Genomic DNA, 15366 nt, shown 5'->3' on the forward strand with positions numbered 1-15366 from the left:
TCACAAAACAAAAACGTGGTTTCTTTAGTTTATTATCTATGTGCAGCTGGTGGAACTCGGGCCTACAAGTCTGGCTACATCATAGTGCTATGAAGGGGTTTTACATCCTTGAGCACAATGTTTATAGTAACAGAGCCTAGGTCACCCTGCACAGGAACATGAGGCATGGAGAGGCCTTCCTCCTCAGAGGCTTCCTGTGGCCTTCTGCAGTTTGTTGTTCCTTGTTTATATGTTACTCATAACTAATTTATGTAGGCACTCTGTAAGTCCTTTCTCCTTTGCTACTTTTCCCAACAATACCTTTGACCATATGTGGAGAATCAAGAAACGTAATGAAGTTGTTTGGTTGCTCCCAAGTTTGCTGGATAAAGTGATGAAAGAAAATGATGAAACTCAGGAATTCTAACTCCTGGCTCCAGAAGCAGATACTGAGTCCAACATTTTCTAAGATTGCCCTGAATGAGAGTCTTATCGCCTGTAGAGAAAGAGCTGAAATTATGGAAAATCAGACACAAGCTCTTGGCTGGGCATGGTGACTTATGCCTGTAATCCCAGGTCGGAAATGGAGCAGGTCAAAACTCCCGTGCTGATCGGTAGTGGGATCGCACCTGTGAATAGTCACTGCACTCCAGCCTGGGCAACATAGTGAGACCCCATCTCTATAAAAAAAAAGCATTTTAGTGCTCTGCTGGATTTCAGACTTGCATGGAACTGGTAGCCCCTTTGTTTTGGCCAGTTTCTCCTGTTTAGAATGGCTATATCTACCCAATGCCTGTACCTCCATTGTATCTAGGAAGTAACTAACTTGCTTTTGATTTTACAGGTTCGTAGGCAGGAGGGACTTGCCTTGTCTCAAATGAGACTTTGGACTGTGGACTTTTGGATTAATGCTGAAATGAGTTAAGATTTTGGGGGACTGTTGGGAAGGCATGATGAGTTTTGAAATGTGAGGACATGAGGTTTGGGAGGGGTTAGGGGTGGAATGATATGGTTTGGCTCTGTGTCCCCACCCAAATTGCATCTTGTAGCTCCCATAATTCCCATATGTTGTGGGAGGGACCTGGTTGGAGATAATTGAATCATGGGGGTGGGCCTTTCCTGTGTGGTTCTAGTGATAGTGAATAAGTCTCACAAGATCTGATGGTTTTAAAAATGGGAGTTTTGGCTGGGCACCGTGGCTCATGCCTGTAATCCCAGCACTTTGGGAGGCTGAGGCAGATGGATCACCTGAGGCCAGAAGATCAAGACCAGCCTGGACAACATGGCAAAACCCTGTCTCTACTAATAATACAAAAATTAGCTGGGCATGGTGGTGTTCTCCTGTAGTCCCAGCTACACGGGAGGCTGAGGCAGGAGTATCACTTGAACCCAGGAGGCAGAGGTTGCATGAGCCTATATTGCACCACTGCACTCCAGCCTTGTCTCAAAAAAAGGCAGGGGGAAGGGAGAGTTTTCCTGCGCAATCTCTCTTCTCTTCTCTGCTGCCATGTGAAACTTGCCTTTCACCTTCCACCATGATTGTGAGGCCTCTCCAGCCACATAGAACTGTTAAATCCAATAAACCTTTTTCTTTTGTAAATTTCCCAGTCTCAGGTATGTCTTTATCAGCAGCGTGAATGAACTAATAACGGATGTCTCTTAGTATTACTATGCCCTGTGATTAAGGTAAACGGGAAACTACAACAACTCAATCTAGACAGGACTGCAAATGGCCTAGACATTTCAGGAATGAAGTTTTGGGTCATTCCACCAGGTAAAAAAACCATGACTGGCTGAAGTGCTTGCTGAAGGCAAAAGGAATACAGAATAGGTAGTAGTAAAAGTAGTTATCAATATCACCTATGACCATGTGACCAGTTGCAAAAACAAGGACTGCAATTGTCATGAATATTTCCTACTCATTTTGCTAAAGATATATTTGTGCATGTATACACTCGTACTAAGAAAATATCATTTTATTTCCTTTTTTCTTTATTGTGTCAAAATCATAAGATTTTGACTCCATATCAGCATTTAAGTATTGTTAACTTTATGTAATAGCATTTAATTTAAGGATTAGCATGCTTCCAGTTGTACAAAGGATAGCTGTATTACGTTAGGTGTAATTATGACTTTATTATTGTCTTTATCTGGAGAGGTATATGGGTTCAAGTTGATAAGGGGTGGACTTGTGAAGGTTAATACTGAGTATCAACTTGATTGGACTGAAGGATGCAAAGTATTGTTCCTGGGTGTGTCTGTGAAGGTGTTGCCAAAGGAGATTAACATTTGAGTCTGGGAGAGGCAGATCCACCCTTAATGTGGATAAGTACCATCCAATCATCTGCCAACTTGGCTAGAATAAAGCAGACAGAAGAAGGTGGGAGAAGCTGACTTGCTGAGTCTTCCAGCTTTCATCTTTCTCCAGTGCTGGATGTTTCCTGCCCTTGAACATCAGACTCCAAGTTCTTTGGCGTTTGGGCCTTTGGCCACAGACTGAAGGCTGCACTGTCGGCTTCCGTACTTTTGAGGTTTTGGGACTCAGACTGATCTGCTACTGGCTTCCTTGCTCCTAAACGTGCAGGCTGCCTGTCGTAGGACTTTACCTATGATTGTGTGAGTCAATTCTTAATAAACTGCCTGTCATAAAGACATATATCCTATTAGTTCTGTCTCTCTAGAGAACCCTGGCTAATACAGATGGGATTCCATCATTCCCAAATTTTTCCAGGGTTTCTGTCATTACCTCCCCATTTTTCCACCAACTTCCTTCCAATACACACGCCATGGGTTTCACTTTTTCCTTATAGACATTTACCTATTTTTTAGTTTTCTGAATTATCTCCAGTTCTTTCTCTTCATTTGGTCCTGGAAAATCTTGCCACAATTCTGTGTTGTCCAGACTCATCTTTGGCCTCTGAGCATTTCTTCATCATCTTTTATATATATATGTACTTGTTCCAACATCTCTTGACGAAATATTCAGCTTTTAGCATTCCATTTTTGGCCCACTATCTTTCTCAGTTTTTCCCAGGTTGCCTTGTCCGCTCCCAAGGATTTAACTATCACTTCTATGCTAATGATTCTTGAACCTACAGCTTTAGTCCCAAGTCCATGTCTTATTGCCGTATATCTCTCCCTGATCTCCTACAAGCCAATAAAACTCAACATGTCCCAAACTCTATATATCTTCTGAAAACCTGTGGTTTTCTCTTGCATTCTCTCTCTTCAGTGGTGGATATAATTACAAACTGCTCAGGTTATGAAGGAAAAGTGCTCAGTACTTTGAGGATGTTTAGTAGAGACACTCTCTATCTGCCTAGGATGAGGTGTGGGGATGCACGAAAATGTTCTCTCACTTAGATTTTGAGGCTGGCATTGTAATAACTGAGCGAGTTGGAAGGAAACGCCACGCTCTGAGTTCAAATTATGAGTCCTTTATTCAGAGGGCCACCAAGAGTCAGCTAACACTCAAAATCTCTTGGCCCGAGAAAGGGGCTTGATTTCCCTTTATACCTTGATTTAGGTAGGAGAGGGGGCAGCCTAGCTGAAGAGGAATTTAACAGAAGCAGAACTGGCAAGTTAGTAGGAGGAGGCTGGTAACCAGGGGGCAGGTGGTTCCCAGGGTTGTTTGTTGCTAAGGGTATTTCCATACAATCACTAAGGGGGGTAGCAGGGAGAACTTTCCATACAATCGATCACCAAGGAGGGTATTCACAATAGCAGATAGACTGGCCAAGCAGGACGCAATGGTTATAGATGCTGTGAACAGTGTGAACCACTCTTAACGGTGCAAAGCTTTGAGTGCAGCATGACCCAGTAATGCACCTGAGGGGCAGTGGCAGGGAGGGAGAGGCTTGAGAGAGCTTGTCAGGTTTGCAGCTAAGATGGAGTCAGTTAGGCTAACCCAGGTTCGGTTATTATAGCATCTCCAGATCTGCACGACTCAGGAGTCCAACTGCATCACTTCCTGGCCCCAGACCTTCAAGAAAAACATGCAGTGGTGCTAGTGGGTAGCCACCTTGATAGAGAGTAGCCACCTTGATAGAGAGGTGTGTGTTGTCATTGTTTAGAATCTTTGGAATTGTTTAGAATTAGTTTTATTATTTTTTCCTAATACTCAATAGACAGTCTACCTCCTTTATGCCTGCACCCAGCATGGTCCACTCGCATTTCCCTACTCCTTGATAATTCACTGAAAACTTTGAGGCTTCCACCCTCCTCTCCTTATCCCCATCTACCCTTCAGCCAAGGGTCTAAGGCCAAATCACTCTGCTGTTCCTCATTTCTGTGTCTTTTCTCATGCTCATCCCTCTGCCTGTAATTCCTCCTACTCCGTACACACACTGTATCTGGTTTACCCCTACTCTTTAATATTCAGCTTAAATTTAGCCTCTCCCAGGAAGCTGCCCCTGCTCACCCAGGGCTGAGTCACATGCCCCTCCATGGGCTTCCATGGTATCTTCTAAATGCTGAATTTCTGCATTGGCCACATTGTACTCCAATTAATCTGTTTATGATTTTGTCTCTCCCAACTATGGTGTGCAAAGTGAGGTAGTCTTACTCACTTTTTTATTCATGGAGATCTGAGGAAACACTACATTATTCATTTTCATATCTCTGAGATCTAGGGAAATACTTGTCACAATATTGATGAGAAATGTGTTTACATCATGTTGTGACATAAGCTTTAAATTCTGCAGAACGCTTATTTTTGTGGGGAAAATAATATTTGGAGCATGCCTTTAGGGTCTCCCTCTACTTACTTCCCTGGTACCCTTTAGAAACTCTTATGTGAACCTTCCACATATCTGTAGAAGCCTCAGGTTGGTCTTCAATCCCACTGCCTCGAATCTACAAATTTGCAAAGTGGAAGACATTTTTCAGTTTTAAAGCACGCTTTTCTCCAGCTCTCTGCAGAGCTTTTGTTTTTGCAAGATAGTGACTGAGAGTCTGGTATTCAATTATTATTCTGTTCATTTAACTGCACCAGTAAATAGTGATAGAATTCAGAACTCAGAGCTACCTTAGTAATATGGAATTTTAAAAAGGCACTTGAGATCCTTGACAGCAGAAGCAGAGACATTTAAAATACAGAGGGTGGGGAACCGAATTGTGAAATGTTCTCTCTGTAATCTTCTTCAAAGAGATGTGCTTTGAAATGATTCTTATTCCAGGGGAGAAAATACAACCCACTCCTCTCTTCCTATTACGACCATTTACAAAGCACCACACAGGTCTTATAGACATTTTCTTTCCAGTATCTCTCATAATCCTCCCTTTCTTAAGGTTTCATAAGAACCATATGAATGTTCTTTGACATCATGTATCACATGCAGTGATTCTTTAAATAGTATTCTAGTGTTGAAATAGCAAAAAGTGCTGGAAGTACTGGTGTGCTGGTAAATGTTTCACAATCGGCTCTCTGGGAAAAGAAGTTCTGTTGGTAGTGTTTACCAATCTCTGTGATGTAAATACTGCCACCAAGGCAGATTTCAAGCTATCAACTAGATGTCTCTAAATGAGGAGCTGGGAAAAGTGGACCCCATTGGCTCTAATGAACCAATACAAACTGCTGTATGTCAGCTCTAGCACCTTTCTAGATGGATGTCACTGAAAAGGTGATGAGATCTGCTTGCTGTTTTCATCTGTTTAAACCATCACTATAAGAAAGTGATTCTTGGCTTTAGGTATAAGTGATGGCAGTTTTTATGACCAGAGAAGATTATTTATAATGAGTTTGATTTTTATAAACTAATATTCCATTTAAGGTTATAAGATCAGAAAACTATTTGTCCTTAAGCTTTAAAATTCAAAATAAAAATCACATTGTTTTATTAATAAATACATAAGACTTGAACAGTCACTTTCAAGGGGGCCTTTGATTAATGTGTGAGCCCGTTTACAAACTTAATTTTAATTCTTAAACGTTGAAAAATTACATTCATACATTTAATGTACATGTTTTCATTTTAAGTCATTCAACTGTGTAACAAAAATAATTTAAGCAACTCTAACATATTAAACATAAATATGGTGAATATTAGGTTCTACTGAATGTTCCAATAGTATCTTTAAATTTAGTAAAGTTTTCTTATACATTGAACTTAAAGTCACAAGTTAATCAATTATTCAATTAAATGTTATACATTAAATCATAAAGTAATTCTGTTTGATTTGCTCATCTGCTATTAATAAATTCTCCAAATCATTGCATATATTCTAAATAGCAAGTACACAAGGTATTTCTCAACTTACCATGAATATATGAATACAGTGGGTTTAGATTAATCAGTTTTCATAATTTACTCTATTTTCAATGACAGATCCTCTTCAAATTAAAATGGGCAGATGAAGGAGACCGTTATACCACACTAAACATTTGGTGTTATCTTTCAGGAAGAGGTCACTGAGGATACAAATTGACCCTGGATTTGGCTGGGACTCAGGGTTTTGTGTTCTCCCAACATTCTGAGGACTGATAACTCAGTTATAGGAGTTTCATAGCCAGAAAGGGTCCCGCGTCCACATCTCTAATTCTAGTGAAATCTGGGTCTATAACCCCTGTCCCAGGTTGTTACACTTTGAGATTGTACAGCCACTTTGAATGGCTGTATTCTATTCTAAATTATCTTCTTATTCTTGTTAGTAGGCAGGGCTCAGCTCTTATTGATATTTAAATAGAATCCAGTTGGGATTCCACAGACACCTTTGTAGTTTTATATAGCTCTATTTACAATAGTAAGATCAGTCTTAATGATAGGAATGGATCTCAATCTACAAACGCAGTTCTGCAAATAACTTATTTTCTAAATATGTGACTCACCATTAATTTAATTAATTATTTTTTCTAGGTAAACACAAGGCATGGCATTGTTACTTGCTACAAGGCAGGACAAACAGGAAGGGGCTGGCAGGGAGTCATGGTGTTAAGGTTTAGGGCCACGTTACCCTTCTGGGGTCTCACCTTCCGGGATCTAGGGGAGTTGCAGCAGCAGCTGCAGCAACAGTGGATGATAATGAGCAACAGCAAGAACAACACGGTGCTGATGAAGGTGAGGAAGGTAATGTAGGCAGCAGTGTCCCACTTGGACTGGAAGGGCTGATCCCTGTCAGCTGTTGATCTCCCCACACTTCCAGGGCCTTTACCCCCAGCTCCTCCATGAACAACAGATCCATTTTAGCAGAAGCACCCTGGTGCCACCCTTTAAAAATATACTAGACAAGCGCCATGAAACACATGGGCACTCAGCCACTGTTGACTCTGTGAACAAAAGAAAAAAAGAGATAGAGAAGGGAGAGAAGCAGCAGGGGAGGGACAGAGGAAAGAAGGGAGGGAGGGACAGGAAGAGTAGGCTTTAATTTATAATTTGAACCCTTATTCAACAGCAATTTAAAATGATATTAGAGTCAGTACTCACCCCTCCCTTTCCTCCTGAGAGTTCACCTGGGTTCCAGGTGAACCCAGTGACATCAAGTTGGACAGCTTGAGACTTGCCTCTGGCAGAGTAGTTACACAGGGAACAAGGGCTTCTAAACCTTTAGAATTTCCCAATAGGACTGTCTTTTATTATTCATAACATGCCCCTTTGAATCATACCTGACCTTACGCTAAAGAGAGAATTCTTAGTCTCTAGAGAGCTTCAGGATGGAACTGATCACCAGGGTGTTTCAGCCACATCCCCTAACCATGGATGGGGAGGGGCCGAGGGGTTAGAGATTGAGTTCAATCACCAATGGCCAATCAATCACGCCTATGTAATGAAACTTCAGTAAAATCTCTTGAACAATGAGGCTTAGGGATCTTCCAAGTTTGTGAACATACTGATGTGCTGGGCGGGTGCATTCCCAGAGAGGACATGGGAGCTCTGTCCACCTTCCACTTCCTTCCTGGCTCTATGTATCTCTTCCACTGGGTTATTTCTCAATCGTATTTTTTATAATAAAACTGCAGTGGTAAGTATAGTACTTTCCTGTGTTCTGTGGGTCTTTCCAGCGAATTATCAAACCTGGTGGAGGGTGGGGAGTGATAGGGTTTGGCTGTGTCCCTACCCAAATCTCATCTTGAATTGCCGTGTGTTGTGGGAGGAATCTGATGGGAGGTAATTGAATCAAGGGCTCAGGTGTTTTCCATTCTGTTCTTGTGACAGTGAATAAATCTCACAAGATCTGATGGTTTTAAAAACAGGAGTTTCCCTGCACAAGCTCTTCTCTTGTCTGCTGCCAGGTGAGATGTGCCACTTGGACTTCTGCCATGATTGGGAGGCCTCCCCAGCCACATGGAACTGTAAGCCTACTAGACCTCTTTATTTTGTAAATTGCCCAGTCTTGGGTTTGTCTTTATCTGCAGCGTGAAAACAAACTAATACAGGGAGGGTCATGGAATCCCCAAATTTGTAGTTGATTGAGTGGTGGTTCAGTTAGCTCGGAGCCCCATATTTGGGCTAACATGTGAAGAGGAGGCACTGTTATGCAAGTGAGTCCATAACTTGTGGGGTCTGGACTAACTCCAGGTAATTGTTGTCAGAGTTGAATTGAATTGTTGGACACCCAGTTGGTATCAAAGAATTGGAGAGTTGGTAGTCCTTGGCAAATGACAGATTTGCTGTCAGAAAAACAATGCTGTGCTTCATTGGAGTACTACTCCTGTATGCCTAGAGATCACTTTGCTCTTCTGCATCAAAGAGAAGCACAGGGGGAATCTGTGAGGTTTCAAAGTCCAAGAGCAAAGGCATCTACAAGTCATTTCTACTCGATGTTGGTCAACTTGCTGGGCTGGGCCTGGAGAAAGTGAGCACCAGTCTCCTCTGCTCTTATGAAGTCCAAACTAATCTTGAATTTGTCATCCCCTGGAGCTTGGCCTGGGCAGCGAGATGGGGTAGAGGTTCTGTTTTGCAAAGACCCAACACCACCTAAGTTCTAATCACTTCCCTCTGACTCTCCTCTGTCCTAGAGAAAAGTTGCCAGTCTCTGGGCCAGAAAAGCCTTGCTCTGATTCATTGAGTATTTTCTCAAATCACTATTCATGACAGAAGTTATATTCTATGCCTACTGAAAACTAGGATTTTGGAACTCAAGAGCTAAGACAAGATTTTTGTTAGTTATATATTGGATGCTGCAATTCATCTATTTTCTGCATCATTACATGCAGAATACCGAGCTGATTGAATGGGTACGAGCCAAAGGAGAACAAGCAATGCAGGGGACAAAACACACACTGAGTAATTTTCCAAAATATTAATTCAGCACACACTTTGACAATTTGTATTAATGCTTATGGAATCGTATTTGATGCCAGTTTTCCACTAGACTGTAAATACCATGAGGATAGAGATTATATCTTGCTTGTTCATTATTGTATTAAAAGTACCAAGAATAGGACCTGCATCCAGTAGAAACTCAGTATTTGCTGAAGCCATTAATAAATTTAAACTCCTTAGTTTGACATTCAACATCTAAGTGATGATTCCCTGCTCTGATAAGCTAATTTTATTCCTGTAGTCACCAACTTTCTATATCATGTGAATTAATATAGTTATCAGCTTCTATCTGTCACTTATTTAAGACCTGCTCATTTCTTTGAATATTTTGTTTTCTTTGCTAAAAATGTCCTTTCTCCACTATAGGAATGAACCACCTTACCCTGTTTCAAGCAATGCCTTAAAACTGATCTACAAACAACCTACCATGATTGACCTCACTTGTCTGTACACTCAATTTCATTCATTCATCCCTTTAAAAATATATTTTGAGTAGTTACTCTGTATTGAACACCATTCTAGGCAATGGGGATACAAATGTAAACAAGACAGAATAGCTCTCTGTCCAAATAAATAAAACATAAATGAAGTATTTTTAAATAGTGATAAAGCCTATTAAAAAACAAACAGACCAGGCATGGTGGCTCATGCCTATAACCCCAGAACTTTGGGAGGCTGAGGTGGGTGGATCACTTGAGGTCAGAAGTTTGAGACCAGCTTGGCCAACATGGCGAAACCCATCCCTACTAAAAATACAAAAATTAGCTGAGCGTGGTGGCAGGTGCCTGTAATCTCAGCTACTTGGGAGGCTGAGGCAGGAAAATTGCTTGAATCCAGGAGGCAGAGGTTGCAAGTGAGCCGAGATCATGCCACTGCCTTCCAGGCTGGATAACAGAGTGAGACTCAGTCTAAAAAAAACCACACACAAACAACATAGGATAGTGTGTGATAAAAAGTTATCAGGGGACAACTGGACAACATTAGTTAGTGATTCAGGAAAGTCCTAGGCTGGGTGCCGTGGCTCACGCCTGTAATCCCAGCACTTTGGGAGGCTGAGGTGGGCAGATCACCTGAGGTCAGGAGCTCAAGACCAGCTTGGACAACATGGTGAAACCCTGTCTTTTCCAAAATACAAAAATTATCTATAAGTGGTAGCGCACACCTATAATCCCAGCTACTTGGGAGGCTGAAGCAGGAGAATCCCTTGAACCTAGGAGGCAGAGGTTGCAGTGAACCAAGATGGTGCCACTGCACTCCAGTCTGGGTGACAGAGTAAAACCCTGTCTTGAAAAAAAAAAAAAAAAAAGATAGTGATTCTGGAAAGTCTTGTCTGAGCATGTGATGTTTGAGCCAAGGCCTAGAGAAAGGGAAGATGCAAGGATGGAGCATTTCTGCTGCCATTTTTGTCAGGAGTGTGAACAGGTGCAGAGGGTGTGATGCAAGCATGGGTTGGGGTGTTCCTGGAAAAGCAGGAGTGAGGCCCATGACTCAAGCTGGAGGAGGAAGGAAAGTGGTAAGAGATGAGGGCAGAGAGACAAAGGTGCCAGGTCAGGCTGGGCCCTGTGGGCTAGGAACAGGAGTATGCATTTTGAACATATGAGGCACCTGCAAGACTTTGAAACTGGGCCATGTCATGATCTGATTATGTTCCAAAAATTAATCTAGCTGCTGGGTTGTGGGGAGACTACAAAAGTGAAAGCAGAAAGAGCAGGTAGAATTTAATTGCAGTAACATGAAATGATAGCTCTGCATGAACTAGGATGGTAGTAAAAAAAAATGGAGAGAAATGAACATAGTGGAGACCTATGCTTGAGGTCAAGCCAAAAGGGCTTGTTGATGGATTGGCTGGGCATGAGAATGAAGACTAGTGTAAATGGGGAAAGAGTAGAATCAAATTTGAACTTGACTTCTATGGGTTAATGATGCCATACACTGAGATGTGGGACCGGGGAATGAAAGATTAAGGTGAAATTAAGGGGCAGGAGTCCAACGTACTATTCAGTTCACCTCCAAGATGCCTATTCGACATCTAGGTGCAGATGTCAAGTATGCATTGGAATATATGAGCCTGGAGCCCAGAGGAAAGGCAGAACAGGTGGTGGTGAAGAGAGCAGACTCTGGACTCAGCTTACCCAGTTTCAAATCCTGGCTCCTAGCTAAGTAGGCTTGAACAATCTACTTAACCTCTTTGTGCCTCAGTTTTTTCATCTATGAATTGGGGATAAAAATAGTACTCACCCCTTAAGTTTTTTTTTGTTTTTTTTTTTTTTGTACTTTAGGTTCTGTGGTACATGTGCAGATCATGCAGGATTGTTGCATAGGGACATACATGGCAAGGTGGTTTGCTGCCTCCATCCCCCCATCACCTATACCTGGCATTTCTCCCCACATTATCCCTCCCCATCTTCCCCTCCCCTGGTGTCCCTCCCCTACCCCCCCCAACAGACCTCAGTGTGTGATGCTCCCCTCCCTGTGTCCACGTGTTCTCAGTGTTCAATACCCGCCTGTGAGTGAGAACATATGGTGTTTGATTATCTGTTCTTGTGTCAGTTTGCTGAGAATGATGGTTTCCAGAACCATTCATGTCCCTGCAAAGGACACGAACTCATCGTTTTTTATGGCTGTGTAGTATTCCATGGTGTATATGTGCCACATTTTCTTTGTCCAATCTATCATTGTTGTTCACCTCATAAGTTTGTTGTGAGGATTAAATGAGTTAATACATATCAAGACCTTAAAACAGGGTCTGGTACATAGGGAGTGTCCAGTAAGTGTTAACTACTATCATCAATAGGTGGCTGGGATTTGGACATAGCTGAGGGTACAGCTCAGGGCTGGAATATAAATTTGGAAGTCATTAGTGGAATTTTAAAACCATGGGAGTGGATGATATCCCCTCAGGAGATAGAGGGTTTAGAGAAGGTGAAAGGGCCCTGAGTCAAGCCTTGGGTTGCTCCAATATTTATAGCTAAGACAAAGTAGCCCTCAAATGAGAATGAGAAAGAACAGCTAATGAGATAGAAGAAAAACAAGGAAAGGCATGCAGTCACAGAAACTGTGGTAGGTTAAATAGTATTCTCCCCAGAATTCATGTCCATCTGGATTTCAGAATGTAACCCTATTTGAAAATAGGGTCTTTGCAGATCTAATTAGTTAGATCTAATAAGTTCAGATGAGGTCATACTGATTACAGTGGGTCCTGAATCCAATGACTGGTGTCCTTACAAAAAGGCCATGTGATGACAGAGGCAGAGACAAGAGTGAGGCAGCTACAAGCCAAGGAACACCAGGGATTGCCAGGAGTGACCAGAAGCTAGGAAGAGGCAAGAAAGACTCTTTAGAGACTTCAGAGAGAGAGCACAGCCCTGCTGGCACCTTGATTTTGAACTTCTAGCCTCCAAAACTGTAAGGAAATAAATTTCTTTTATCTTAGGCCATTCAATTTGTAGTCATTTGTTACAGCAGCCCTAGGCATCAAATGTAAAATTCAGGAGGAGGAAGTGTTTTTTTTTTCGTTTTTTTGTTTTTTTTTTTTGAGATGGAGTTTTGCTCTTGCTACCCAGGCTGGAGTGCAATGGCGCAATCTCGGCTCACTGCAACCTCCGCCTCCCAGGTTCAAGCAATTCTCCTGCCTCAGCCTCCTGAGTTGCTGGGATTACAGGCACGCGCCACCATGCCCAGCTAATTTTTTGTATTTTTAGTAGAGACGGGGTTTCACAATGTTGACCAGGATGGTCTCGATCTCTTGACCTCGTGATCCACCCGCCTCGGCCTCCCACAGTGCTGGGATTACAGGCTTTAGCCACCGCGCCCGGCCTGGAAGTGTTTTTAAAAGGGGGAGATGATCAGATGGGTGCGGTGGCTCACACCTATAATCCCAGCACTTTGGAAGGCTGAGGTGGGTGGATCATGTGAGGTCAGGAGTTCGAGACCAGCCTGGTCAACAGGACGAAACCCCGTCTCTACTAAAAATACAAAAATTAGCCAGGTGTGGTGGCGCGCGGCTGTGATCCTAGCTACTCGGAAGGCGGAGGTAGGAAAATCGCTTGAACAGGAGAGGCAGAGGTTGCAGTGAGCCAAGATTGTGCCACTGCACTCCAACCTGGGCAACAAGAGCAAAACTTCATCCCCCCCACCCACAAAAAAAGGATGATCAACCTTTGAAATTGCTGGTGACAAACAGAATAAGATCAATACTGACAAGGGACCAGAGGAAGTCTTTCATGATCTTTCACGATCTTGCTAGAAAAGTTTTGGTGAAATATTGGGGGGGAGTGGAATTCTGATTGGAATGGATTAAAGGGAGAATGGATGGCAGGAAGTTGAGGCAGAGGCTATAGACAACTTTTCAGGATATTTTTTGTAATGAAATGGAGGTGAGGGTTGTGAGGCATGATGTCAAAGGAGGGATTTTTTTTTTTTTTTTTTTTTTTAAGAGACAGGGTCTCACTCTGTCACCAGGCAAGAATGCAGTGGCGCAATCATAGCTCACTGCAGCTTTGAACTCCTGGGCTCAAGCAATCCTTCTGCCTCAGCCTCCCAAATAGCTGGCACTAAAGCTGTGTGCCTCCATGCCCATCTAATTTTTTAAAACATTTTTGTAGGCATGCGATCTTACTAGGTTGCCCAGACTGGTCTCAAACTTCTGGCCTCAAGCAATCTTCCTGCCTTGGTCTCCCAAAGTGTTGGGATTGGAGATGCAAGCCACCATGTCCGGACACATTTTTTGAACAACTGCCATTTTAATCACACTCGTATGCTAGTGGGAATTATTCAGTAGAGAGAAGACTTGATGGTATGGGAAAGAACAAGATTTATTTCTGATTCTAAATGCTGGAAAAAACAAGAGGCTGAGATTCAGATTGCTAATGGAGGATCTGATCTTTCATTGAAGCCAGGGAACCTCTCCCAGGGTGCAAGAAAGAAGGCCTAGAATATCGCTACAGTCTGGTCATTTCATGGTGGATAGACAAGGGATTTGACAGATCACTTCGATTTTCTCAGCTACTCACTCAGCTGAAAATAGTAGAAGAGAGAGGTTGGATGGTGTGGAAGGTTTGAGAAGAAAGCAGAGCATGCCTCTCTGGGAGTGGGAAACAAACATATCAGGACAATGCAGTAAGATTGTGGAGCAGGTCTGAAGGCTTAGATTTGAGATTTGTGATTGGTTGTGTGATTCATCCAGCAATGTCAGCCCCTCAGGTGCAGGTGCAGAGCAGACAGAGAGTCAAGAATCCCTGTAAGTGGCACATTGAAATGACACACTATAGAACTATGGTGGGTGAAGAGACATGGAAGGACATACGAGGAAGAAATAAAGAGCTGGTAGGGTCAGTGGATTGGAAGCTTGATGCTGAGAAGAACACTTAAGCAAAGGCATTATGAAAAAAGGACCAGAACCTTTATAGGAGTGGTCAGAAGGAAAGATTACTGAAAATGAGGTTTTTGTGGCCAGGCACTGTGGCTCATGCCTGTAATCCCAGCACTTTGAGAGGCTGAGGCAGGTGGTTCACCTGAGGTCAGGAGTTTAAGACCAGCCTGGCCAACATGGTGAAACCTCGTCTCTAATAAAAATACAAAAATTAGCTGGGCGTGGTGGGGGGCACCTGTAATCCTAGGTACTTGGGAGGCTGTGACAGGAGAATTGCTTAAGCCTGGGAGGCAGAGGTTGCAGTGAGCCAAGATCGCACCACTGCACTCCAGCTTGGGTGATAGAGCGAGATTCTGTTTCAAAAAAAAGAAAAAAAGAAAATGAAAATGAGGCTTTGGAAGTTGATGACAAGTTAGCTGAAGACATACTGTAGACAATCTCCTAAGTGGAAGGGAGAGGGAGTAAGGGATCCAATAAGGAATAAACCGTGGCTCATGCCAGAAAGAGTTTATAATCAATTAAGGGATAAAATATGTACAAAGCAGCTTTATAACATGACAGCACATGTAGGTCCATCTATCTAACTGGGTCATGAGAGGCTTGAAGGCAGAAATTATGATCTGGTTCATTTACGTCACACTTAGCATCTGCAGGAATTGTGTGTTCTAATTCATTTATACAGTACCTAGCATCTAACAGATACTGTGAATATGTGCTCAGTAAATATTGACTGATAGTATCGTTATTATCTTTGAA

At 42.5% G+C, this 15366-nt stretch overlaps 1 long non-coding RNA gene across 1 annotated transcript; it reads right to left on the reverse strand.

The window, feature by feature from the left end:
- Nucleotides 1–3400: 3400 nt before the first annotated feature.
- On the reverse strand, nucleotides 3401–6982 carry LOC116537417. The gene is made up of 2 exons (XR_004263120.1): nucleotides 6947–6982; nucleotides 3401–4000 (listed from the first exon to the last, which is right to left on the reverse strand). It is a non-coding gene; the product is annotated as an uncharacterized LOC116537417 (long non-coding RNA).
- Nucleotides 6983–15366: the final 8384 nt, after the last annotated feature.

Source organism: Sapajus apella, unplaced genomic scaffold (assembly GCF_009761245.1).
Source record: "Sapajus apella isolate SASKATOON/1434 unplaced genomic scaffold, GSC_monkey_1.0 scaffold110, whole genome shotgun sequence".
Lineage (NCBI taxonomy): Eukaryota > Metazoa > Chordata > Mammalia > Primates > Cebidae > Sapajus > Sapajus apella.